The following is a 15,538-nucleotide window of genomic DNA, read 5'->3' as shown; positions in this document are numbered from 1 at the left end:
CAGGTATATGGGGCGACTTTAAGGTTTAGATTATCTGAATCATCCATCCATTCATCCATCCAAAGCACAGAGAGCTTCATAGTCGTAAAAAAAAAGACTAATCTGAGAAAACTTGAAAAATAAATCACTTTCAAAGGAGGAACTGAAAAGAGGTAATAGTGCAGCTTACTGAAGAAGCTGTAAATCTATTTAAAAGTATTAATAAAAACAAATTATATATGAATAATATGAAGAAATTATAAATGCAAAAATCAAAGATGAACGGTTCCCCCATAAATTAATTGATTGCTCAGTACTGTGTTGCAGATAAAAGATGGGATAAAATATTTTTTCCTGAGAAATATTTCTTGCCACTTCTCATTAAATGAAAGTCATTTACTCTTGAAAGCTAACGCATATTTTTCTTTAAACTTTAGTCTTTCTCTAACATAGCACAATAAAAATGTAACAGTGACAAAGTGAGGAATGTGCATAAAACAAAAATTATTTCAACTTTAAGTGGAGGACTGGAGCAAACATTTAAATCTAAAATAAAGACAAATAGCAGTGCAGTTAAACTGATGACATCTTTGCCATAATTGTTAATAACTAGGAAGTACTTCATTTAAAAGCCAAACAGATGAAGAGCTGTGTCTTTAGTCTGCTTTAAAAACACAAAAAACTGAACAAAAGCAACAGTTGAAAGATCTAAAATAAATTTAAAAATGTCACATTTCTGTGGTAGATGTAAACCTCTAATGTCGTTTTAATTTTCCATAAATTGTCATTATGCTGAAACGCGCACGGTTTCCCATAATAGCTATAGATTGAAGCAATGTTTGATCTGTAACCAATCATAAGGTTGCTGTGTCAACTGTACTGAGAAGTCTATGATCCTGAAGATTGTTTAATATTTGATTTAATAATTCATGATGTTCTATATTAATACGTTTAAAATGTACTTTACAGAACAACATAGCCGTACCTGTGTAAAATTTGAAGATTCTGGAGCTCCTTTAAAATCAAAATCAGTCACTTCTTCAAAAAAATAAAAAATAAAGCACATCTTCTGCAGTTCCAACTGACAGTAAAGAAAAACGGTAAAGAATCTGGCTGATTAAACAACATAAAACTTACCTTACTTGGAAATGGCTCTGAAGGAATCTTATAAATCAGCTGCAGCCTCGCAGAACAACACTGGAAGCAACCAGAAACACGCTTCAACACAATCCCTACAGTCAGAAAAGTATTTATCATTCAGAACTCTTTTATACATAATAAAAAAAATGGAAATCTGCAAATGAGCTGCTGGCAATTTTTCCATGATGCACGTCTTAATGTGAATGTAGCCATCTTCCAGTAACAGGATGATTTATAGCTGAGATAATTGTCTCCATAGTGAGCAGTGATCGCCCACATGTGAGGCTGGTACACAGTAGGTGGGAGGTGAAAACACGCACTGAGACTCCAAGCTTTGCACTCCATCTTTTCCATAATGGCAAAATATTAATTATTAGGGTCAACAAGTGTTTATGCTTTTTTGTGTGGGTCTAAATAATATTTTAAAAAAGGTTCTTTTTTTTTAATTTATATTTATATTATTGCTATTGTAATGTTAGTGAAGGGAACATTTAGGAAGCACGTGGGCTTTGAAAGAAGTCACATCCTGTTCATTTATGTACATATATTTTATTTTAACCTCCACATAGGCGCCTTGTCAATTTTTACTTTATATTAGCTTCAGATTTGTTTAATTTTTAGGCTTTTAATATTTTTTCAAAAGCCAGCAAACAGGTATACGGTTTGTAATACAAAGGAGCAAAAAAAAAAAATCAACAGAAGCAGGCAATGCCTAAGGAGTCCAGACACAGGATATTCCTTTCTAATAAATATCCAGTAATGTTACAGAAGTACACAAAAAAATAATAAATGAAAAATGAAGCTGTAGCAACAAAAGCTGAATTTATGCTAAAGCTTTTTATACATCTGCTGCGATGCGCTGCCACGACTTGCTAAGGGTGCTGCCCGAAGCTGTCAGGTAGCCAATGTGTAACTGAACATAAAACAAATACTAATGCATCCAACTTTGAAAAGAAGAAACCGTTTATCTATAGGCAGCACACGGATAATAACATGAAATACATATCGGTAGCATTTCGTAAATAATTTTCTGAACATTGCCTGTAACATGATTGTTTTAAAAAAATGGAGAAGTCAGTGGTCGCTATTTTTAGCTTTTATTTAAGTCGTCTTCTTCAATGTTGGAATTAAACAGGCTCACACACATTTCCTAAGTCTCTCTTTCGTTGTCGTTCTCAATGCCACTTTCATCTCAAGGCAAATTCATTATACTTGTCGTCAAGTAGTAGACTAGCCTTTCAAAACCCCTTGGTAAAAAGCCATGTGGTGTTCAAAGTGTGAGAAAAAAGTACTGGCTTCTAGTCTGGAAATTACGGTCATCCTCATGTCCAGTGGATCCCTGCAGCTCCACCAAAGTTACCATGGACCTCTTCTCTACTTCACTAGTTAAAGCTCTGCCAGCCCAGGATGTTGTGTGTAGGTGGAAGCCCATGTCTTGGTTTGCAGCTATGCAATGACTTTTCCTTTTCACAAAACAGATTGAATGGTTCTCCTTGAAATAGGATATTGTTTAATAACCTACAACAATAGGTTATGAAACTAGGAGAACTTTCAGGAAGAAATTCTCTTCAGCTTTTTTCCTGACCTTTCTGCTGTGTTCCTTGGTCTTTATGATTTTGTTTGTTCACTAATGTTATTAGACCAGCTGCATTAACAATGACATACAATTACATGCCAGTAGACTCTCCTTCCTAGATATGTTGCAATGGATTTCATTAATGGACGCCACATTTATACATTACACTGTATCCTGGCCTACCACACAAATGTCCAATAAAATGCACTGAAAGTGCATGGCCGTACTATGACAAAATGAAAAAGTTCAAGGCTTATGATTACTTTTGCAAAACTCAGTACATTAATAAAACTTCCTAAAAGTCTTAATAAACTTAATAAAAGTCAGATCCTCCCCTTGCTAGTCTGAATTTTTGGGATTCTTCAGGCCAAACAGGGAGTAAAATCTACTTTGCTTTGGTTGAACCACTTGGCCGGCGGGCCGAACTGTGGCTTCCTCACCAAAGAGAGGGCGAGAGTTAAGCTGCAGCTTCAAGGGCCAAGCAGCAACAAGCTGTAAATGCTGTGTTGACTTTTAGATAAACAGCCCATGATCCCCCCTCTCTGGAGAGCACAGGAACAGATGCATGTCTTTTTATGTATGTGTGTGTGTGAATTTTACTGGTTCGCCACTCAGTGTGCCCTCAATATGTTAACCAATCTCAAAGCAAGTGCTTCCACAAAGCATGGACAAAACACAGAAGACGTATAAAACAAGGCATTCATTCCTACGCCGCACTTGTTCACATGCTCGTGTGCAGCAAAAATGTCAAGCCACCCTCTCAGTTATGGTCAGGCTGAAAAAAACCAAAACAAACAAAAAACAAAGCACGAGGCTTTCATTCCTACAACAATGGAAACAGCACAGATATTTATGATATGCTACTAGGCTGTGAAAGCAGAGAACATTTTCAACACCGTGTCGCAGCAAAACTGCTAATGTGCAGAAGCCAGAGAGATATGTTGAGGAAATAAATGAACACGCTTGTGGAAAAACACAATTTCCACCTCACATCAATATTTAATAATCACCAGTCTATTAGAATGATTGAAACAAGCCACAATTTACAAGCATAGGAAATGTTGTAATAGGGTGTTATGATGTACCACAAAAAAAAAGCAAAAAAATGAATATTTATTTATGTTTTACATTTAGAGCAAGGCACATTTATGAACATTTATGAACTGAGACTTTCAGTTTTGTCTTCAGATTAATCAGTATGTCTCAAAAAGTGGCCCTTCTTCCTGTACTGCCAAAATAGAAAGATTTTACTTATGTTGTTGGAACATATTTAACCACAGGTATATGAAGTATTAAAACACTGATGTGCACGGTTTGCACTTCTAAAAAGAATGGCACAATATTCAGAAAATATTTAATTGCAATTATACTGCTGAAAATTGCGATAATGACTGATCCTGTTTAACCCACGTTACCAGGATGCTTTTGTTGTTGTTGATAAACCAAGTCTTCATCACTCTCCATTGGCTTCATCATCTCAACCACTAATTTGAGATGGGAATTTATTACTAATATGAAGAGCATGAATGCCTAACACTTGAAACATAAAACCCAATTACGATATTGTACACATCACCACTGTGAAGAAAATTACACTTCAATATATTGCACAATCCTATTTCTAAATAATTCTATTGGAATATGTTTCAAAAGTTCAAAAGATATTCAATGCCACCAAGGACCCCATAGGCCCCAGCCTATCATGATAACGCATTTGAATTGAATTGTGTGGAGTTTAAATTAAATTCTACAAAGACATCTTCCATCTTTCTTCTTCCTGAAATTAAAAAGATGTGCTGCTTTCTGCATCCTAAGGGAAAGATGCTGCTGGTAGCAGTGATGTCTCTTTGCATCTAAATGCTGCTCTGCACACTGCCTGCACTGCACATTTATGAACTACAACTCGTGTTGTCAACTTGCTCTCGAGAATAATCACAATTTCCAATACACTACAAATAAAATGGAAGGGGTTTTTTTTTTATACAGAAAAACAAGATTTTGTTAAACAATTTCCAAATTTTCCTCACATACTATATTACATATATCCTATACAAATAAAATGAAAAACATTCAATATCGTAGCAGGAGAAAATATCAAAAATTAAAAACTGAAGTGACTTGACTTGAACTATCTATACTGAAATGTACAATGCAATTCCATTTTCTCAACACATTCTTTATGTGAAGTCGTAATTTACAGAGTTTACAAAGGATGTAAAAGAAAACGATTCCAATGTCAAAGGTATCAGCTAGGAGAAGGGTATAAAATTAAAACTACTGCTTCATTTACACACCATGGAACAGAGAAGCTCACCAATATTAGCATAAGATGTGGGACAACTAAAAATCTGCTGACAACTTTCCAACCACACTACAGATACCAGACCTGGCCAATATTTTCCAAACCCTTGAGAAAAAAAGTTGTATGAATGAAACCACGCTTTCATTTATAAAACCAAACCAAACTTGGACTTGGTATAAAAACAAAAGACGCTGTGTGTAGAGTGGAAGACAGAGACAATATCATTATCTTGACTTATATTTCTTCAGACAGAACTGAAGTGTTTGTCAAGTTATGCTAATTAAACTAACTCAACCAGAAAATTGAGAAGAATAGAGATTCCATTCTTTGTAATTACAGTGAGTCACGGCATGCATTCAAATAAAAATACAAAATGACAAAATTAGGGGAAAATTAAAGATTTGAAATTGCCTAATGAGACTTTAGAAAAAAACCTGACAGAAAAAACCTGGTGCGGTCACCAGAAGGGGACAATGGGATAAGAGACGTATTCACAATCTGATAGGTTTGTTACCTAAATATTACAACTAGGTTAATATTATATGACTGTCAAAAATATATTTTTGTTGTTATGCTTCAAAAATGATCTGTTTTTCTCCTGTTGTGTTAACGACTGCATTGGGCTCTTATACTGATTTTAACAATAAGTTTGAAGAACTGTAGCACAGCACCAATCTGTTGCCCAGGCCATTTATACCAACAATCCGAGCTTTTACCATCTATGGCACCTCTGAGTCAGAATCAGAATTAATTATCACAGCGATGATGCTGCGGTTACCCAAGTGACATTTACTTACAACAGGAAGATTCATTATTATCTAACATATCTGGGGAATTTCTAACCTGTAAAATAATTTCCTTTCATTAAATCTAATAACATGGCCTTGGCTGGCCATGCTTGGAGTTTGCACAAATAACTAAGTTTCTATGTAGACCCTGTTTTTAAGGTGTAGCTGACTCTCTAGCCCCATGTCACCTGGAATAAATCCCTGCTCTCGTGACTCCGAACACAACAAAATGATCTTAGTTATAAAAAAAAGATAAATTTTTTTGTATGCTCTTGTTTACGTACAAATGAATTAAAAGAAAGGCATACCAGAAAGTGAGAAACTACTTTTTGAAAACAGCCGATAATCACTCTCCTGTCCTCAAAGGTAAATCAGCTCCTCCGTTCTGACAGAGAAGCAGTTCATCCAAACAAAGAGCCGGGTGCTGAGAGGCAGAAAATTAGATCTTAACTCTTTACTTTATTTTACTTTACTTTAGAGAGATATTCATAAAAAGTCACCTACAACTTTTTTTTATATTTTTTTGTACATGTTGCATATTACAAAAAAACAATAATTTGAATTTGGCATCAAGAAAAGAAATGGAAAGACTAAAATAACTAGTAACTCTCTCCATCTCCATCCACATCAAGTGCTCCGGGCAACAGTCAAATTGCCGTAATAATGCACACATTACTTCTGATCAACATCTGCATCGGCTCTTAGAACATGATGTAAGACCAATAACATAACCGTAGCCATGTTATCCGTCAACACGTCATGTTCAGAAGAAGGACACAGCTTAGTTTGTCCTGATCTCTGCTTTGATTCTTTGTTTTTGTTTCAGAAATAAGAAACACCCACAGCCATGCAGCTAAGCTGCCTGGAAATAAAGTTCTATATAATCTCCTGTCAACTCAATAAGTCAGAGCGAAGCATTGGACTATGTCAGGTTGGTCTGATCGCAGTCAGGTCATTCTATGTCACAGCACAAAAAAAAAAAAAAAACCTCTCAGATCAGGTCAGTGAGTGGTACCAAGCAGGGTCCTAAAGCTCTGCTCCAAATTCTTCTAAGTCAAGTATGTATTTAATGAGATCTCACAAAATCGAGCTCATTCCAACAATCGCTTTGATGATTTTCAGCTTTGCCTCCATTAACATGTTTTGCTGGATTTGGTTGACTTTGTTTTTTTTGTTTTTTTTCATTTTAGACAAAATAATAAAAAATAAACTTACTGAACAGAATCATTTGGCTGCATTTGATCATTTTCACTACATCCAACAGCCACACATTAGAAATATATTTATAATCTATTTTATTTGTTATTTTTAAAACAATGAAAAGAAATGTGCATTTATTGCCAAATCAACTAAAATCTAAATGCAACTATTACATTTAAAATAAATAATATATTATATTTATCATATCTAGCTACTTTTCCAATATACACCAGCCTCAGGACAGCTTACTGCCATTGTAAAACTATGTATTTAGAATCCAAACCAGTTTTATTCACAACGTTTGTGCACATAACAATCTGCTTTGGATCAGCTTCACTCTCTTCACTCTCAATATCTGCAATCTGTTGATTTTGAAGTTTCCAGGCTCTTTATGGGTTTACCAGATGTATCTGAACTCTTCTCAGGCAAAAGCTTTAATGTGCTCACCTCTGAAGGATATATTTATTTCAAAATGATATGAAAAATATTTAGAAAGCATAACTTTGCTGACTTTCCTGTTCTTGTAACAAGTGCAGACCTATTCTTGACAAAAATGCCTTCATTCTAAATGCCAGACTAAAAACAAATGAAACTCTTTAGTTTTCTCATCAGAGCAGTTAACACGCTTACCTCTCAGCAGTCTGGGTGGGGACTATCCCTGTCACTGAATGGGTGTCTCCTAATTATACTAAATAAATTAAAAAGTGCGGGTTGTTCGATTCAACTTAATTCAGTTATTTATATAGTTCCAATTCACAACAAATGTCATCTCAAGGCCCTTTAAATAACTAATTTCAGTTTACTCATACATCCAATTTATCCTACTTCTCAAACAGTGCTTTATGTTCAGTTCATTATTCAAATGACCTTAAATTTAATCTTAATAATAATAGTAATAGTAAAAATATGCAGTTTAGTGCATTTAGAAGCAAGCAGAGGAGGTAGGGTCACAGAACCTCTGTTGTTTGATGTAGCATCTGAGATAAATATATTAAAAAAAACAAATAGTCGAGAAACTGGACTTGCACACTGCAGAAAGCTCCAGAACGAGTGAAGAGAGACGCCCCAGACTGTCGAGAGAGCAGTGAATCTGAGGCATGAAATCAAGATGGCTTTTCGGTAGTTATGTTCTTAGGGATAAATTATAAAAACACGTCCAAGCCGCCACTGCAATGTGAGATATTGAGGGAATTTGAGTTGATACAACTTAAGACCACTTCCTGTTTTGACTGATCTGCAAGCTGCTGTAACTTTAACAACTGACATTTTAAGCTTCATCTCTGGAAAAGCAACAGATGCAGGGCAGAGGTCATCTTGTAGGTTTTCTAAAGGCACGGAAAAGTCTGGGTCAGTGATCTGCAACCTGTCTCTCTTCAGGCCTTCTGCAGTAGCTCTTTATAACTTTAATGATGTAGAACATATGACTTTTTTTCAATGCAAAGGCAATGAAAAACTTAGTTTTTCATGCTATATTTATTTGGAATCTCTAGAACTTAATGGCACTAATTATACAAGGAGTTCTTTTCCTTTGTTTTTGTCTGTTGTCACAAGACAGCAGATTCCATTTCAATTTATTTAAAAAAAAACAGAAGTTTTCATAGCGATAACAGTTATGTTATCGTTTCTTGTAAAACTGTGATGTGATAAAATCTGATATAAAATTGGGATTCTTCAAAGCAAATGCATTTTATATAGTAGGTGTTCAAATACCGCTTTTTTTTTTTTTTTTCAAAGGTCCATTTAAGTTTTGTAGTTTTAGATAAATTGTATTTCGTCATTAGAAGAGATGGCAAAATGACTGCTTGGATCACCAAGCTTGCGGTCTAGGTGCTACAATTCAAAGCCTACAATAAACTTTTTAGTTAAAGAAATTATATTTTAAACAAATGTCTAATCAACGTATATTTCAAATGTAATGAAAGGCAAACCAACTGTCCAAATAAATGATTTGTTTCCTTTTGTTAGCCAATAGGTCATTAAGCTTTTAAAACATCAATATCCATGTTAAACTGTGTTTAATATTACACCTACTGAAACATATTTACTGTAAATAGCATGCTGAACTCGGGGTAAAACATACAGTTGTTATAACATCAAGTTATAGCTTTAACAGCTGTGTTTCTCCTTACAGCTGTTAAAGTTTTAGTGCTTCCTCCTGCACATAAACATTGGTTAATTTATGCAGGTAAAACCCACGTAACAAAATGTAACAAACCTGCTTCAGCTTCAAAAATCATAAAGTCTTAGCTCAGTTCATTGCATCAACTGTAGTCACTCCCACACACAGCTCAACCTGTTATAAAAACACCAAACAGAACTCTTCCTGCTATGCACCAAACAAATATCATCTCTCCTCATGTACTTTTTTAAATAGTTTTGCTCAATGTTAAACGCTGCAATCTTTTCATTCGAAGGCGTCACCAGTAACTTAAATCTGTAACTGAAGTTTGATTTTTGGTTCAGTCGGCTCTGTGCTGAATTTTCAAATTTGTTCTCACTTTCTCCTCCTCATGATTGTTTACACCACACAAACACCCACAAACATTATTTGTGAGTACGCAATTTGTTTTTAGAATTTCCCGTTTATTCATGGCTAAATGCAGAAAAGATGGAGACAGGCTAATTTGTGCTTTGCCCCACATGTGCTCAAAGCCATGTATGTCAAAATGAAGGATATAGTCTGAAGCCGTAGGACATGGACAGGGTGGCTACTGTGCTACCAGAGCTGCTTGTGTTAAAACGAGGGGAAAAAACATTCTCTCCTCCACTGATATATATATATATATATATATATATATATCTGAAAATTCTAATTAAAACTACGTTCAAAATCCCAGACAATTGGTAATCCTTTACAAGGTGCTTTCCTGAGAAATAAAAACAGTACTGGCCAGTTTATTTAATTTCCCTACTTTTAAATTTTATCTTTTCCTACTAACGTTTTGGGGCTTTAATTATAAATTTGTCTAAACCACCATTAATTACAACTTTGCTAGCATCACATTTTAAAAAATCAGTAACAAGAAGCTTTCAAGATTAATAATTAAAATACAGGAAAACAGAACAAACTTTTACACATTTTAAAATAGTGGTTTTCCTCTGGCATGTTACATAAAGTAGAGGTCAGAGTTTAGGTTCTTAAATATTAAAAACCTCAGTCAAGAAAATCATTTAACCTGAAAATTACAGTGTGTTTTTTTCCCCCCCAATTCAAGTGGTTTAAATTACATCCGGAGATTTATCAGTACCTATAAAACTGAATATAAAATATTTTGCAATGGCCACGTTTTGTAATATTCAGCAACAGAAACTAAATTTGAACTTTTACAGATCATAATGTGATCCTACGGTCGCACTATTTTCTTCACTTAGTTGTGCCCATCAAAACATCTGTAAACTTTGTTCTTCATTCCATTTTAAGGACACATCTGTCCTCATCTGATTGTTGTAGTCTGAGTAATTGCTCCTCATTTTAACCTCCCCAGCTAATTTTGAGCATGTTTTATAGCATACTTTCTGCTGCAGATGCGTTCTCACAGCTGCGTCCTGACGGAGCACAAAGCGAGGATGTGACGCAGAAAGCGTGCCATGAAAATCGCAGCGTTTTGTTTATAGTTCTCCGGGATCGGACAACAGGGCTCGTTATAATGGGAGCATCAGCAAAAATAAAAAATAAAAAATACGTTGAGGCAGCAACTTGCGGCAGCACGCTCACTTTTTTATCATAAATTCATATTTATATTTTTATTTACTAATAACTGCTTTTACACTTTAACGTAGTCTGCCACTTCATAAAGAACTTTATGAGCGGCTTATTTTAAAGATTCTGCATGCTTTACAAGGAGAAGATAACAAAAAACAGATAACCACGCGTTATTTATTTTTTTTTTTACTTTCAGTACAAAATGAAAGATGTAATGAGTAGCCTAATATACGCACACTAACTTGCCAAACTACAACGTCTCAACAGCTATAAATGTGATAGAATGACAACACCCTGAAAAACCAATCAAGTGGGGTGTTTTTTTGTGTTTTTTTTTTCACAGAGGAAGAAGCGTGACCTATTTTTCCTGAGTGAATGAAATCTTGTGAATCTGAATTGAGTCACCAGGGGTATCCGGTGCAACAGTGTTCGGTTTGATTTATAAACGGCTCCTTTGCTGATTGGAAGGCAGTGCAGGGGATGGCTGTGCCCTGTAGGCTTTGGGATGGGGACGTCACAGTGGCAGACGTCTCCAGGAGGCACTCTCCTACCAGACTCAGCACCAGACAGGGGAGGCAGCAATGCAAATGAAATTAAGAGCAAGAGGAGCAAAGGCCTAAAACAAAACCATGACGTCTGACTTAGATGACTGCATGCGTCACATTTTAATCTGAAAATAAAAAAGGTAGGCCACATAGGACACTGATGAACAAGTTGTCCTTTTCTTTAAACCTTAATCAGAAAGAAATCCAAAACGAGCAAAATACTATTATAGACCCATCTTTCATCTCAACAGCCATGTCAGGTACTGACCATACTGTGTCGTACATATGCAAAGTTCATATTACATAAACAGTGGAGTAAAATAAAAAGCAAATATTGTCTGTAGTATATTTTCATTCAACATGACACTTAAAAAAAACTAGGCGGTGTTCTATAAGCCTGAGAATTTCATAATGGTCTATTTAAATTGTCAATGAAGCATTAAATCTAAGCGATACAATCGTTTTCTTTTAATGTAATTAGCCAAATTGCACAATCTGTGATTGAAGTACTGCTGTGTCTAAAAACAGATAGTTTTGGTTCAAGAATTTGAATTAAAGATATCTTGTTTAAAGCTAAAGCACAAGCCTTTAAACTAATCTTTAGCCTATCCTTGGTCATAACCAAGATTAGGAACTTCAGGGAAAATGGTGGGTATAACATTTGGTTGAAAAAGATAAGGTAGTTAGCAAAGTCTGGCCAAATTAATAATAACAATGCAATGTTATCTTCCCCCCTAATATTGTGGAGTCTTATTGGTTACTGAACAAATGAATTAACAAACTTTTCAAGTTTTCAGATTTGGAACTGGAACGCCACTAGATAGGGAAGGATGTCATTACCAGATCCAAGTCTGGATGTAGAACGACCCATTTAAATTAAAAACTGTTTAGCATTATTCTGCAAAACATTATCTGTGTGCTTTACAGACATACTGTAATAGGTTCTGTTGTCCACACCAATATGTCATATCAATCTTTGATATATTAAAATCTACATATTTGCTTGGTTAAACGTAGCTCTTGATAGTACACAACACTGTTCTGCTATCAAGTCATATCTGAGCAAAGCAGCGACTCTAAGATGGCCACCACAGCCTCATCACCTTTCCCCATTATGATTATCTAGCAGGACCCCTTCTGCGAGCTTCCACGACCTCTGGCTGACCTCTCTCCCCCTGTAGACACAACACTTACCATTCGCTTCTTCACCTGCAGATACGTCTGAAGAACAGCTCCCACTTCAAAGCTGTGCACTGATTGAACCATGATTACAATAGGCACTTGACTCGTTCATGTCCTCTAGAAACTAAACTTTCAGGGGATCAGGCATGAAGGCATGGAGTTCTTTTCAAAAGGAAACGGTGGATGGAGAGTCATTTGCAGGTTCTTTTAAAGTTATTTAGTTTCATGATATAAATTAATAAAAGGGAGCCGCTTATTTCCCAATTCCAAAATAATAATAATTAGACTCTAATAAACAATATCAGCTGGACTTATCTTGGTGATATTTGGGCCCCTATTTTTTTTTAAAAGGTTTTTATTGTCTCTAGTGGCCTTTATTTGATAGTTATTTGACAGGAAAGTTGGTAATGAGAGATGAGGAAGGACATGCGGCAAAGGTTGCCAGGCCGGGAATCGAACCTGCGACAGCCGCGTCGAGGACTAAGGCCGCCATGCGTGGGTTGTGCTTAACCCCTGCACCACCACAGCACACCCAGGGCCCCTAATTTGTCATATTTTCTAAGAATTGTTTTCAGATGAAACGGGGTACAATGCAAAGATTTTAGATTATATCATACAATTTCAGTGGATGTAAAATGTCTACATGTATGTTATGATGCCAGATTTCAACAAATTAAAATAAAGTAGACCAATAGAAATAATTTAGGAATCTTTTATTTTACCGTTAATGCAACTCATGGCCTATGTCCTAATAATAATAATAATAATAATAATAATAATAATAATAATAATAATAATAATAATAATAATAATAATAATAATAATAATTGTTTGTTCTTGTTATATTTTAAAACAACTGCTTGAAAAAAAAGTGGATAGATAACTGAGTACAGCCTTTTTTTTTAAAGAAGGGACTGTGCTCAGTACAACCCAACTCATTCAAACTCATGTTAAATAGGAGTCAGTACACACTTGCCATAATTTAAAGGCATCTGGTTAACCACAAATAAAGCTCATCTGTTGCAACCGGTGCCCTGCGATGGACTGGCGACCCTATCCAGGGTTCACTCTGCCTCTCACCCGAAAGGTCTCGCTGGAGAGAAGCACCAGCACTGCTCCCAACCCCACTGGGGACGAGGGCATAAGAAAATGGAAGGACGGATGTCGCAACAGGCATCTCCTGTCTCTACTTAGTAGCACAGCCAAGGTCCTGAGAGAGCTTCCAAATTATCAGAGGGATCTGATCTTACTGTCAAAAGGTAAGAAGAAAGAGCACCAAAAGATTACCAAGTGAAGAAAATGTACTTGTTTGTTTGACAGTTTTTATCTTGACTATTTCTACTATTCTTAATAAAATGTCGATTTACTGCATGCATTTGTTTTGCTTGGTCAGCCCTTTGACTGTCACTTGAAAAGTGCTATATAAATAAAGCTGAATTGGACAGTGCTACCGTATTAACGGCAATGGGAAGTTAACCTAAACACGATGAAAATGAGAATGAAACTGCTCAGCTAACCTGGTAAGAGGCTTACGGCAATACTAAAAGAGCTGGAGAAATTACTGACATGTACTGGCTCTGTAGTACATGTGACAAAAAATATTTTACATTTTTACTAAGTCTGGGCTAGAGGGTCTTTGTAGATCTCTTGAAAGCATGTAATAAGGGCAAGTCTTATTACATCAAGGCTGTCCCAAACTTTTAGGACACAATTTTAAAAGGTATCTTTGATTAAAAAACACCAAACACTGCATAACACCAAAGAATACACCTACAGTGAGGCAAGAGTGTGGCAGCATCATGCTTTCAGACTGTGTTTTTTTTTTGTATGTTATTTTTCCTCTGGAACTGAGTCAAGCAGGAGGAAATTATGAATAGTTCCAAATAGGAGTAAATGCGTAGGCCTGTTTTAAAAAGCTGAAAGACAAAGACTAACTGTATCGTTCAGCACAATAACAACGACCACAAGCACACACATCCAGATCAATGTTTCTTAACTCGAAGAAGTTTCAAGTTATGGAACAGACCAGTCATTGTCCGGAGCTGAATCTCACTCAACGTTTTTGGAGTGATTTGAAAAGGGCTTTGGGCAGGAGATCAGTTTGGGGATTTTTGTGGGAATGTTTTGCAATGAAATGTTGATGAATAATACTAAGATGTGCTACGCAGGCAGACTTCGATGCAAAAAGACTGAGTTCTGCAAACAATATTTCAAGAAAGTATTAACTGAAGTGTAAGGAAACATTTATGAAAGCGTATAGATTTAGGTTGTTTTGTTTTTCTTCTGAAAGATTTCAGGTTTTTTTAGTAAAGTTGTAGAGACTATAAGTCACATAAAGAATGAAAATTAAGAGACAACATATCCTGGTCTCCTATTTTACTCACACTAGAATAAAATGACAAGTTGGACATGATGAATATTTAGCTCCATTATTCTTAATACATGTTAATTTTCTGGGACAGACGGATGCACAGTGTAAGTATCTGGAGCCAAAATTTGTTTGTTTCTGATACAAAATGAGAGTCAGAAGAAAACAAACTGACAACACTTTGGTTGGAATTAAGTAATTCAATTGACGCACAGGTGGACTGACCCAGAGCAAATGTCATGTTAATAACACAGTCAATTCGTTTGAAATTATCTGATGAAGGTATCTCTCCGCTCGGGTATTTGATGTGCGTGGCGGACACAGATGTTACAAGGGCCTGTCATTCTGGATCAGTCCAGGAACGATTTGATAAAGCAGCACTGCCTCAGAGACACGAAAGCCCGACCAGGTTCAACAACGACAACAACGATAGTTGTCTCTGGCTCTGCTGAATGCCAGAGACCGACAACAGAATTCACTGTGGCAACTGATCAGGTGCCAGGCGCCCTGTCCCCAGTGCCCCGCTGCACCCAAAGCCTCCACAGAGCTGACGTCGGCCTGGCTCGGCCCGGCAGCCACGGGGCCTGCTTTAGTAGCTCTACCTTCCAACTATCTGAGCTACCTGCTGTCAGCCCCCTGTCTTACGAATCAGACCAAAGCGATCAGACATGACGGGGAAGTGTTGTAGAGTTGAGATGACCTGATGTTAAAATAAATTAAAAAAAATATTTAAAAAATCATCATCATCATCATCA

The 15,538-nt window shown here is 36.1% G+C and overlaps 1 protein-coding gene across 1 annotated transcript in view; it reads right to left on the bottom strand.

Annotated features, from left to right (window-relative positions):
• Positions 1 to 15,538, bottom strand: part of otud7a (OTU deubiquitinase 7A) — a 45,548-nt gene that overhangs the window by 29,106 nt on the left and 904 nt on the right. The window lies entirely within an intron of this gene.

This window comes from Poecilia reticulata, chromosome 6 (genome assembly GCF_904066995.2).
Source record: "Poecilia reticulata chromosome 6, P_reticulata-male-v2, whole genome shotgun sequence".
NCBI lineage: Eukaryota > Metazoa > Chordata > Actinopteri > Cyprinodontiformes > Poeciliidae > Poecilia > Poecilia reticulata.
Note: the sequence above shows the minus strand (reverse complement) of the source record. Positions and strands in the feature narration are given on the sequence as shown.